This window comes from Typha angustifolia, chromosome 12, assembly GCF_048772165.1.
Source record: "Typha angustifolia cultivar Huaian chromosome 12, ASM4877216v1, whole genome shotgun sequence".
Taxonomy (NCBI): Eukaryota; Viridiplantae; Streptophyta; class Magnoliopsida; order Poales; family Typhaceae; genus Typha; species Typha angustifolia.
The window spans coordinates 5432256-5442011 of record NC_133250.1 but is presented as its reverse complement, the minus strand read 5'-3'; positions in this window follow the sequence as shown (position 1 = coordinate 5442011).

Below are 9756 nucleotides of genomic sequence, written 5' to 3'. Positions count from 1 at the left end.
TTGGTATTAGAGCCAGGCAAACCTTAGACCTCCATTAATGGTGGAAACAAGAAAGATGACATCAACAAGGGACCAATGGAGAGCACACCAACAAGGGAAGACTCAATCCACGATAACCCTAACCGTGAGGCTGATTCTCTTGGAGCGACCACGGCAGGACCGAGTCAACCAACGTCCATGGGTGTGAACATAGGCTTAGTGGATGAACTTAGGGGCATGCTCTAAATATTGTTGCATAGGCTTGGCGGATGAACTTAGTGGCATGTACCAAACATTGCTGCATAGGGTTGACCCAATGCAGAATGATCATAATGCTTTAAAGGAATATGTCATGAACCGATCGGCTTTGCCATCTCCTCAACGAAGATTGGTGCCTCATGAAGGACTAGCATTAGGACCACATCGAATTGATACCCCACAGGTCCAGGTACGATATGTGAGTGTCAATGATCCTCTTTTACCTATGCTTACACATCATCCCACACCTCCGATACAAAACCCAAGATCGGTGATGGTGGAACCCGAGAGGTGTGCGGTAGCGGTGTGCTTCGTTGATGAGGAGGATTGGCACTTTGAGGATGAGGTTGATCCCTTCGGAGATGGTGATGGATGTGCTCGAGAATTTAGAGAAGGAGATCAACATGCACAAAGGTTCAGACCACACGTATGAACACCACAATGCTATTTGAGGGAGAACCACACGTATGGACTTTCCAAAATTCCAAGGCGGTGATCCCACGGATTGGGTGTTTCAAGTTGAATAATACTTTGATTGTCAAGGGATAGCGGAGGACGCAAAAGTCCAAATGGCAAGCTTTCACCTCCAAGGAACGGCATCGCATTGGTATCGATCGGTTATTGGTAGTGGAGGATTCACTAGGTGAGCTAACTTTTGTAGGAGAATTACACACAGATTTGGGATGGCGGTATATGAAGATTTTGCTGCCACATTAAGCAAGATGGTTTAGAGGACAACCGTATTGGAGTACCAAATAGAATTTGAAAGAGTTAGTAGTCGTTGTAAGCTATCTTGGCCCGAACCGACATTGATGAGCACATTTATTTCAAGACTACAAGAGGAGATACAAGTGGATGTGAAAAAACCCCTAGACACACGTATGTATCTAAACACTGGGCAATGATATCACTCGTTCGCTTAAATAAAAGTCAGAAGAAATATTAAAAATGAGAGTAAAGATGAACACCAAGATTTTAACATGGAAAAACCCAAACGGGAAAAAACCACGGATCCAAACTCGAATCAAAACCAATCACTAGAATATTAGCAGTTACAAGACTGACTCACAAAACAACCCGTCGATCCAAACGACTTTGTTCCTCTTAGTCTTGCTCGCTAGAACCCACGATTCACTACTTCTTGTGATTGAAGTCCAACCTCAGTAGCCCTCGAGATTGATCTTTCGTCTAGATAGCCCTTAAGATGAAAGATTAAGATCTGTAGATGAGAAGGACCTTGTTAGTTGAAGAACCGATGTAGCCTCAAGAAGTCTCCTCTAATAATGCTTCTTCAACCCTCTTTAGTTAGGGCATCACAATACTTATATATGATCTCCAAGATAGAGCCAAATCCAAGACTTATCCGTACTCATGAAAATCCAATAAATTGCAAACTACTTCATAGGTGCATTCGAACGTAGCCCGGGTGCGTTCGAATAGCCTGACTTGATCTCAGGTGCGTTTGAATGGGCCCAAGTGTGTTCGAACGCGACAGCTTGAATTCTTCAAGTTGCGTTCGAATACGTTTGTGAGTGCTGCTCTCGGTCTGTGTGAATATAGTTACCACGTTCAAACGCATTTGTGAACGTAGCTCTCGGTCTGTGTGAACACAGTACCCGCGTTCGAACGCGTTTGTGAACACAGCTCTCGGTCTATGTGAACGTAGTACCCGCGTTCGAACGCGTTTGTGAACGCAGCTCTCGGTCTGTGTGAACGCATGTACCTGCGTTCGAACACGTTTGTGAACACGGTGTGAACTCATCAACTTTGCTCCAATAATTTTGCAATTCTTCAAACCAGAGATTTTCTAGACTTGTATAAAGCTCATATACATGTAAAAATACACTTAGAATATTTTATACACAATTGCCAACAATTAAAAACCTAACAATCTCTCCCTTTGGCAATTTGTGACAAAACAACTAGATTACAAGGTATTACAAACAATTCAAAATGAGCATTCAACAAGTCTAGAAGATTTAGCACTTCAATCCTTGCAAAGAATAAAAATATACCAATCCAAGATCAAGTGAAAATAACTTGAAATGAATAACAATCCAAACACAAGTTATCAAGCAAGCAAAAGTTCACAAGTACTTAAGCAAACAAAGTTCACAGTTATTCAAGCAAAGTTATATATTGTGCAGTAAACATAAACCAGTAAACTCTAATAAACTCCCCATATGCCAACACTCCCCCTACACCAGTAAACTCCTAAACTTTAAACTCACGTCTAAACTCACACACACTCTCTCTCTTTTTGACACAAAGGGAAAAGACTAGGAACTCGGTGGGAACTGACGATGAAGAATTGACAACACGAAGTCAAGTACGATCCCCTGACGAGCTTGCTCAGCTCGTAAATCATTCACGACCGTATGGAGATCCTGCACTTGAGTGCTAAGCTGATCGAAACGGTGAGAGAACTGTGGTAACTCCCCCTCAGTGTGAGATGAGTCATCGTCAGAACTGTCATCAGAAATGTCGAGGTGTGATGACCGTCCAGCGGCGAAAGAGGACGGCTTGAGAGGAGACGATTGATCATGAGCTTGACTCCGCTTAAGAGGTATCCGATCCAATGGTTTTTGTGAAGTAAGGGAAGGTTCCGAGGCATCCACTCGCACCCCACTCTAAGTGCACAAATTGGTAATAAATATGCCAAACGATAACCCTTCACGAGGCACTTCTTTCTATGCAGCTGTTAGAATGGAATCGTAGATCACCACAGCCAAATCAACAGAAACTCCCGACAACATCGCATGAAGGAGGAAGGCATGATCTGGACTAATACTAGAATGGCGAGTCTTGGGGGTGACGTTATAAAGACAAAACAAGTAAAGCATGCGAGCCACTGACGTTAGTTTCGCATGAGGCATCATGTTTCTTTCCCAACGTTCCCCTTTGATTAACATAGTACCAGCATAGTCTTAAACATTAGAAAGCAGATCAGAAGATGGATACTGGAACTCGCCATCAGGAAGTTGGAGTTTAGCATGAATAACATCGGAGTCCAAGTATATCGAAACCCCACGGACAGTAGAACGTATACAGCGTTCTAAAACCGTGGCATTATTGAAAAATTCCCTAACAATTTTCACATATGCAGTCCTGCTCATCCAACACACGGATAACCATCATCGCTCAGTAAAGATCTGTTTGATCCCCAAGGCAGAAATATCAAAAATGACCATGGGCCGTTCACAGATAACAGGTTGAGTGCCAAAATTATGTTTGTATCGCCCTGCAGCCGTAGATGTAGAGAACTTGGGAGCCGAAGTAGGTGACGAAGGTGGCCTTGGTTTCTTGGTAACTGTAGCTTTTTTAGGCATTCTAGAGAAGGAAAAAAGTTTCAAGATTCAACATATGCCCAAAGCATACAAAAAAAATAACAAGAAATCCAAAAATTTCTAGAAACCATGAAGGTCCTAAATGAAATCCATCTTTCACTTGAAAATGCTAAGTTATTACGTTCAATCGCACAAGAAACATCAAGATATTAACTTTGACGTGATCAAAACTCGAAAACGCACGAAATCAATCAAGATCAAGAGACTTAATTGAATAAAAAATAAGAAATTGATGAATGATCATACATCGCAAAAAGTGAAGAAAAACTTAAAGTTTCACCCAAAAGACTCTAGATCCGAAGGAGAACTACCCTCTAAAAGAGTTTGAAGTGAAAATTTTGATGAAAAAGATGAAGATCTTGAAGATTTGGGAGGGAGAAAATGAAGGGTTTCTAGGGTTTGGAAGATGGAAGATGAAAACCCTTGGGTTCGGACGCAATATTTAAAGAACCCCCGAGTGCGTTCGAATGCACTAGTCTGCGCGTTCGAACGCACAGTTCGAACTCAAAAATCTTGAGTTTGAACGCCAATTTTTTTTTATTTAAATTAGTAAAACCACAAAAAATGTTTATGGAGATGCACTTCTAAAAATTCAAAATAGATTCAAGACATAGAATATGACAATCAAATAAAATAAGTCATACATAGATCAATCAAATCATTAAGAGCATATTATAATCAATTCTAATGCATCACTCAAAATTAATTAATCTTGATTGATCATAACAATAAGTATATGCAAGTTGAGCATAGATAACATGAAACTATCTTCTTAAACAAACTTTCCTATTTAACTAATGATGCAACACAGTAATCAAACTAACATGAATTCATGATATCATGCTCACTCAAGAATACACATACGTTATGAGTGCATTAAATTTGGTTTAATTATTATAGAAGTCGAGGGAGTGACAAAATAAAAAATGATACAATATACTACAAGATGACAAACTTGACTATAATAACTCATAATCAAGTAAAAAATCATATTTCTATGTCAAAAATATATTTTTGAACTTAGAAGTGAATTAAAATTTTTATAAAAAAAATAAAACTCTCGACAAATCTGAAACCTAAAAAAAAGATAAAATTTCAGAGTAAAAGAAAACCTAAGAAAGAAAAAAATAAAATGAAATAAAAAGAAACTCGCAAACTAAAAAGAACACAAATCCTAATAAAATCAGTCCACATCACAAATCTCTAAAGAAGTACGAAGATACTCAAATCTCTGTATATCCAAAGGTTTTGTGAACAAATCTCCCAACTGTTTCTCTGTCTTAATATGTTCTAGTGCTATTATTTTGTCTTCAACTAACTCACGTATAAAATGATGTCTGATATCAATATGTTTTGTACGCGAGTGTTAAATAGGATTTTTCGATATATTAATAGCACTCATGTTGTCATAATAAAGCACCATAGTATCTTGTTCAATGCCATAATCCTTGATCATCTGTTTTATCCATAATAACTGAAAACAACAACTTCTTGCCGCAATGTATTCGGCCTCCGCAGTAGATAAAGATATCGAGTTTTGTTTCTTACTGTGCCAAGCAACCAAATTGTTTCCAACGTAAAAACATCCACCTGAAGTACTTTTTCTATCATCACATGAACCTGCCCAATCAGAATCCAGGTATCCCGATATGATAGCACTCAAGTCATAAGTAAACTAGATACCTAAATCAACCATGCCACTGACATATTTTATGATCAACACCTTTTCCTGAAATGTCCTTACCTAGTTTGGTAGTTGCACTCATAGGAGTTCTAGCATGTTTTGCATTTTCTAAACCGAATCTAGTCACAAGATCCTTAGCATACAAACTCTTATTCTCACGTCTAATGAATAATATCTTGTCCACTCCTCATCGAGTGAACCCCGCATCCACTAAAAAAGTGGTCAACTTCTCATACCAAGCTCTTGGAGCTTATTTCATCCCGTAAAGAGCCTTTTTCAATTTAAAAACATGAGAAGGAAATTTTTGATCTTCAAAACCCTTAGGTTGTTCCACATAAACATCTTCATTTAGGATACCATTCAAGAAAGCAATTTTAACATCCATTTGAAATAATTTTAATTTTAAATGACAAGCAATGGCAAGCAGTATACGAATAGACTCTAATCTAGGAACAAGAGCAAATGTCTCATCAAAATCTATACCCTCAACCCGAGTGTATCCCTGGGCTACTAGTCTGGCTTTATTTCGAACTATATTGCCATGTTCATCACTTTTATTCTTATATATCCATTTCGTTCCAATTACGTTCACATTCTTAGGTCTATGAACTAAATACCAAACATCATTCCTAGAAAATTGCTCTAATTCCTCATGTATAGCATTAACCCAAGAATCGTCTAACAATGCTTCCTTCACATTTTTATCATCAAAAGAAGATGTATAACAAGTAAATGATACCTCACTTTGGATTTGTCGTCTTGTCTTCATTGGTTCATTCACATCTCCGATCACTTGTGATGGTGGATGATTTAGTTTCACTCTGGCAGATAGTTCTAGTACGGTGCAGTCATTTTTATTCATTTTAACCTTGTCCTCATCTTGTTTCTCAATTTCCAATTCAAGCTCCTTTCCAATGTCTTCGTCATGTGTACCTACAGAAACAAAATAGGAGTAGCATCAATTATATTAGTAGTGGATTCATCTATAACAACATTAGCTAATTCCATAACAGTAAAAGTGTCAAGATTGAATACTCTGTAGGCTCTGCTATTATTAGAGTACCCTAGGAAGATGCCCTCACAACTCCTAGTGTCAAATTTTGTCAAATATTCTTGATCACGCAAGATATAGCATTTGCTACCAAATATTCGAAAATATTTAACACTAAGTTTCTTACCTTTCCAGATTTCATAAGCAGTCATTTTTGTACCTGGTCTTAGATAAAAACGATTTATAACATGCTGCTGTATTGACCGCCTTTGCCTAAAACGTTTGAGGAACCTTTTTAGCGTGAAGCATAACCCTAGCCATTTCCTGCACAACTCGATTCTTCCTTTCCACAATCCCGTTCTATTGAGGAGTTATAGGAGCTGAAAACTCATATTGAATACCAAGAGAATCACAAAGTATGGAAAAATTTTCATTTTCAAATTCTCTACCATGATTAGAACGAATCCTAACTAGGGTAGTAGATTTTTCATTCTGTAATTTCAAGCATAATGTTTTAAAAACTTCAAAGGTTTCGAACTTCTCATGTAAAAAGGCAACCCAGGTAAATCTGGAGTTATCATCGACCATTAAGAATATATAGCGTTTACCTCTAAAACTTTCCGATTTTGTTGGACCTATTAAGTCCATGTAGACTAATTGTAGCACACGGTCAGTGGTAGCTGCATTTACCTTCTTGTGTGAGATCCTAATTTGTTTTCCAATTTGACATAAACCGCACACTCTTTTTGACATTTCCATCATCTTAGGTATTCCTCTTACCACTTCTTGTTTGAACAGATTAAACAATTCTTTGTGATTCACATGTCCAAGACGTTGATGCCAAAGATCTGCAATGTCGAAAGAGGCACTGTTACATTTCAATTTATGTGAAGTTCCAACAACATAATAATTATCAGATGTTCTAGATCCATAGCATATAACATTACCATCATGATCTAGAATAGTGCAATCATTTTTGGAGAATTTTACCTCATAATCTTCATCACAAAATTAACTGATGCTCAATAGATTTGCTTTCAAGCCCTTAACATAAAGAACATTTTCGAGACTAGGAATTCCTAAAGTACTTACCTTTCCTTTACCTATTACCTTGGATGAATTACCATCTCCAAATGTCACAACTCTCCTTTCATGTTTTTTTAGATTAGAAAATAAGGACTTGTCACCTGACATATGTCTTGAACAGCCACTGTCTAAATACCACAAATCAGAATTTAAAGCTTTCAAGGCTGTATGCACAACATAACATTTCAAATCACTTTTCTTGACCCATATGGCCTTTGTTTTCATCCCATAAATGAAAGCACTTCTAGGTTTTTGCAAAAATTTGCAATGAGGTCAAATATGCCCTAGAATGCCGCAATGATAGCATATCAGAGCAAACCCTTTTCTACTCATCTTTTGTTGAAAAGTGTGACTAAAGTTTACCTTTGGTGCCATTGAAGATTCACCAGTTTGTAGATTCAACTTCAGTTTAGAAGCATTCATCCAGGATTGCTTTGTAAATGCGGTTGATGACTTCAGGTATTCTTCATTTTGTATACCTGCAGAAACGAAGACAGTTTTGTTATTATTTGAATTACCAGTGTATCCAATACCATACCTGTCTTTTCTAGAGATCTGAGATTTTAGAATCTCGTCAAGTTTGTTTTTCCCTTTTAGAAATGTCACTTCCTTATGTAATCGCTCTAGTTCAATTTCATCAGCCTTCATTTTATTTTTCACATTGTCAAGTAGTTCAGAAAGGTCTTTGACACGTTCAAGTTCCAATTTGTACTTCTCCTCAAATTGAATTCTTTCTGGTTTGATTACCTTGAGTTGTTGAAGTAGTCTAAGATTGTTTTTCTTGAGTTTAAACGACACCAGGTACAAGTCATTATATGCCTTTTGAATTTCAGATTCATCTTTTTCAGTTAGTAACATATCAAAATCATCTGTACTATCAGTATTAACAATAAAGTCAGTATTAAGTAGAGAAGAGGCAAAGGCTACAAAGTTTTCTTCGTGTATTTCAGAATCATCATTAGATTCATCTTAGTCATCCCAAGTAACTTTCACAGCTTTACCCTTCCTCTTAAGACGATTAGGGCATTCTTGTGCGATGTGTCCAAAACCAGAACATTCAAAATATCGAACTTTATTCTTAGAATTCTTATTTTTCTATTTGACATTGTTGTTGCTACCACATGTATTCGAACTCACAGTATTCTTCTTTTTCGCAAAGGCTTTGCTTCTCTCAAGTTTTTCAACATTCAACTTGTTTGGCTTTCGAAAGAATTTATTGAACTTTTTGACAAACATGGCCAACATCTCAACATCTAAATCACCTTCATCATCAGACTCCTCTAAATTTTGTTCAACTGTGGATAGGGCCATGCCTTTGGACTTCCGTGGTTTTGAAAGACTGGACTCAAATGTTTGTAGATTTCCTACCAATTATTTAACTTTCATAGAATCGATGTCCTTACTTTCCTCAATAGCTGTAACTTTTGCCTAAAACCTTTCTGGAAGAGACCTAAGGATCTTACGGATAATTCTGTTTTTAGGAATTTTCTCTCCTAGGTTAAAACTGGAGTTGACTATATCACTCAGCTTTGCATAGAACTTATCAAATGTCTCATTCTCCTCCATACGTAGAGTTTCAAAACTAGTAGTTAACCTCTGAAGTTTCGAAAGTTTTACAGCCATAGTTCCTTCATGAGTTGTTTCTAAGATCGTCCAGGCTTCTTTTTTGCTATCTCACAAGTAGAAATTCTTATAAATTCTTCTGAGGAAACACAACTAAAAATTGCATTTATTGCTTTGCTATTCCAGCCAACTTTTTCATAATCTATCTTATCCCATGACTCAATCGATTTCTCAATAAACTTATCATTCACCATGTACATTGGTGGACTCCAACCGTTCACAATGGCCATCCATACTCGCTCATCTATAGACTTCAAATAAGCTCTCATTCTAGCTTTCCAATATCCATAATTTGATCCATCTAGAATAAGAGGTCTAATAGATGATGGTCCATCTCTATGAAAATCCATGCTTATCTGATCTTTCTCAAAGGGTGAGAGAACCTGCTCTGATACCAATAGAAAAAACCCCTAGACACATGTATGTATCTAAACACTAGGCAATGATATCACTCGTTCGCTTAAATAAAAGTCGGAAGAAATATTAAAACAAGAGTAGAAATAAACACCAAGATTTTAACGTGGAAAAACCCAAACGGGAAAAAACCACGGATCCAAACTTGAATCAAAACCAATCATTAGAATATTAGCAGTTACAAGACTAACTCACAAAACAACCCGTCGATCCAAATGACTTTGTTCCTCTAAGTCTTGCTCGCTAGAACCCACGATTCACTACTTCTCATGATTGAGTAACCCTCGAGATTGATCTTTCGTCTAGATAGCCCTTAAGACGAAAGATTAAGATCTGTAGATGAGAAGGACCTTGTTAGTTAAAGAACCGATGTA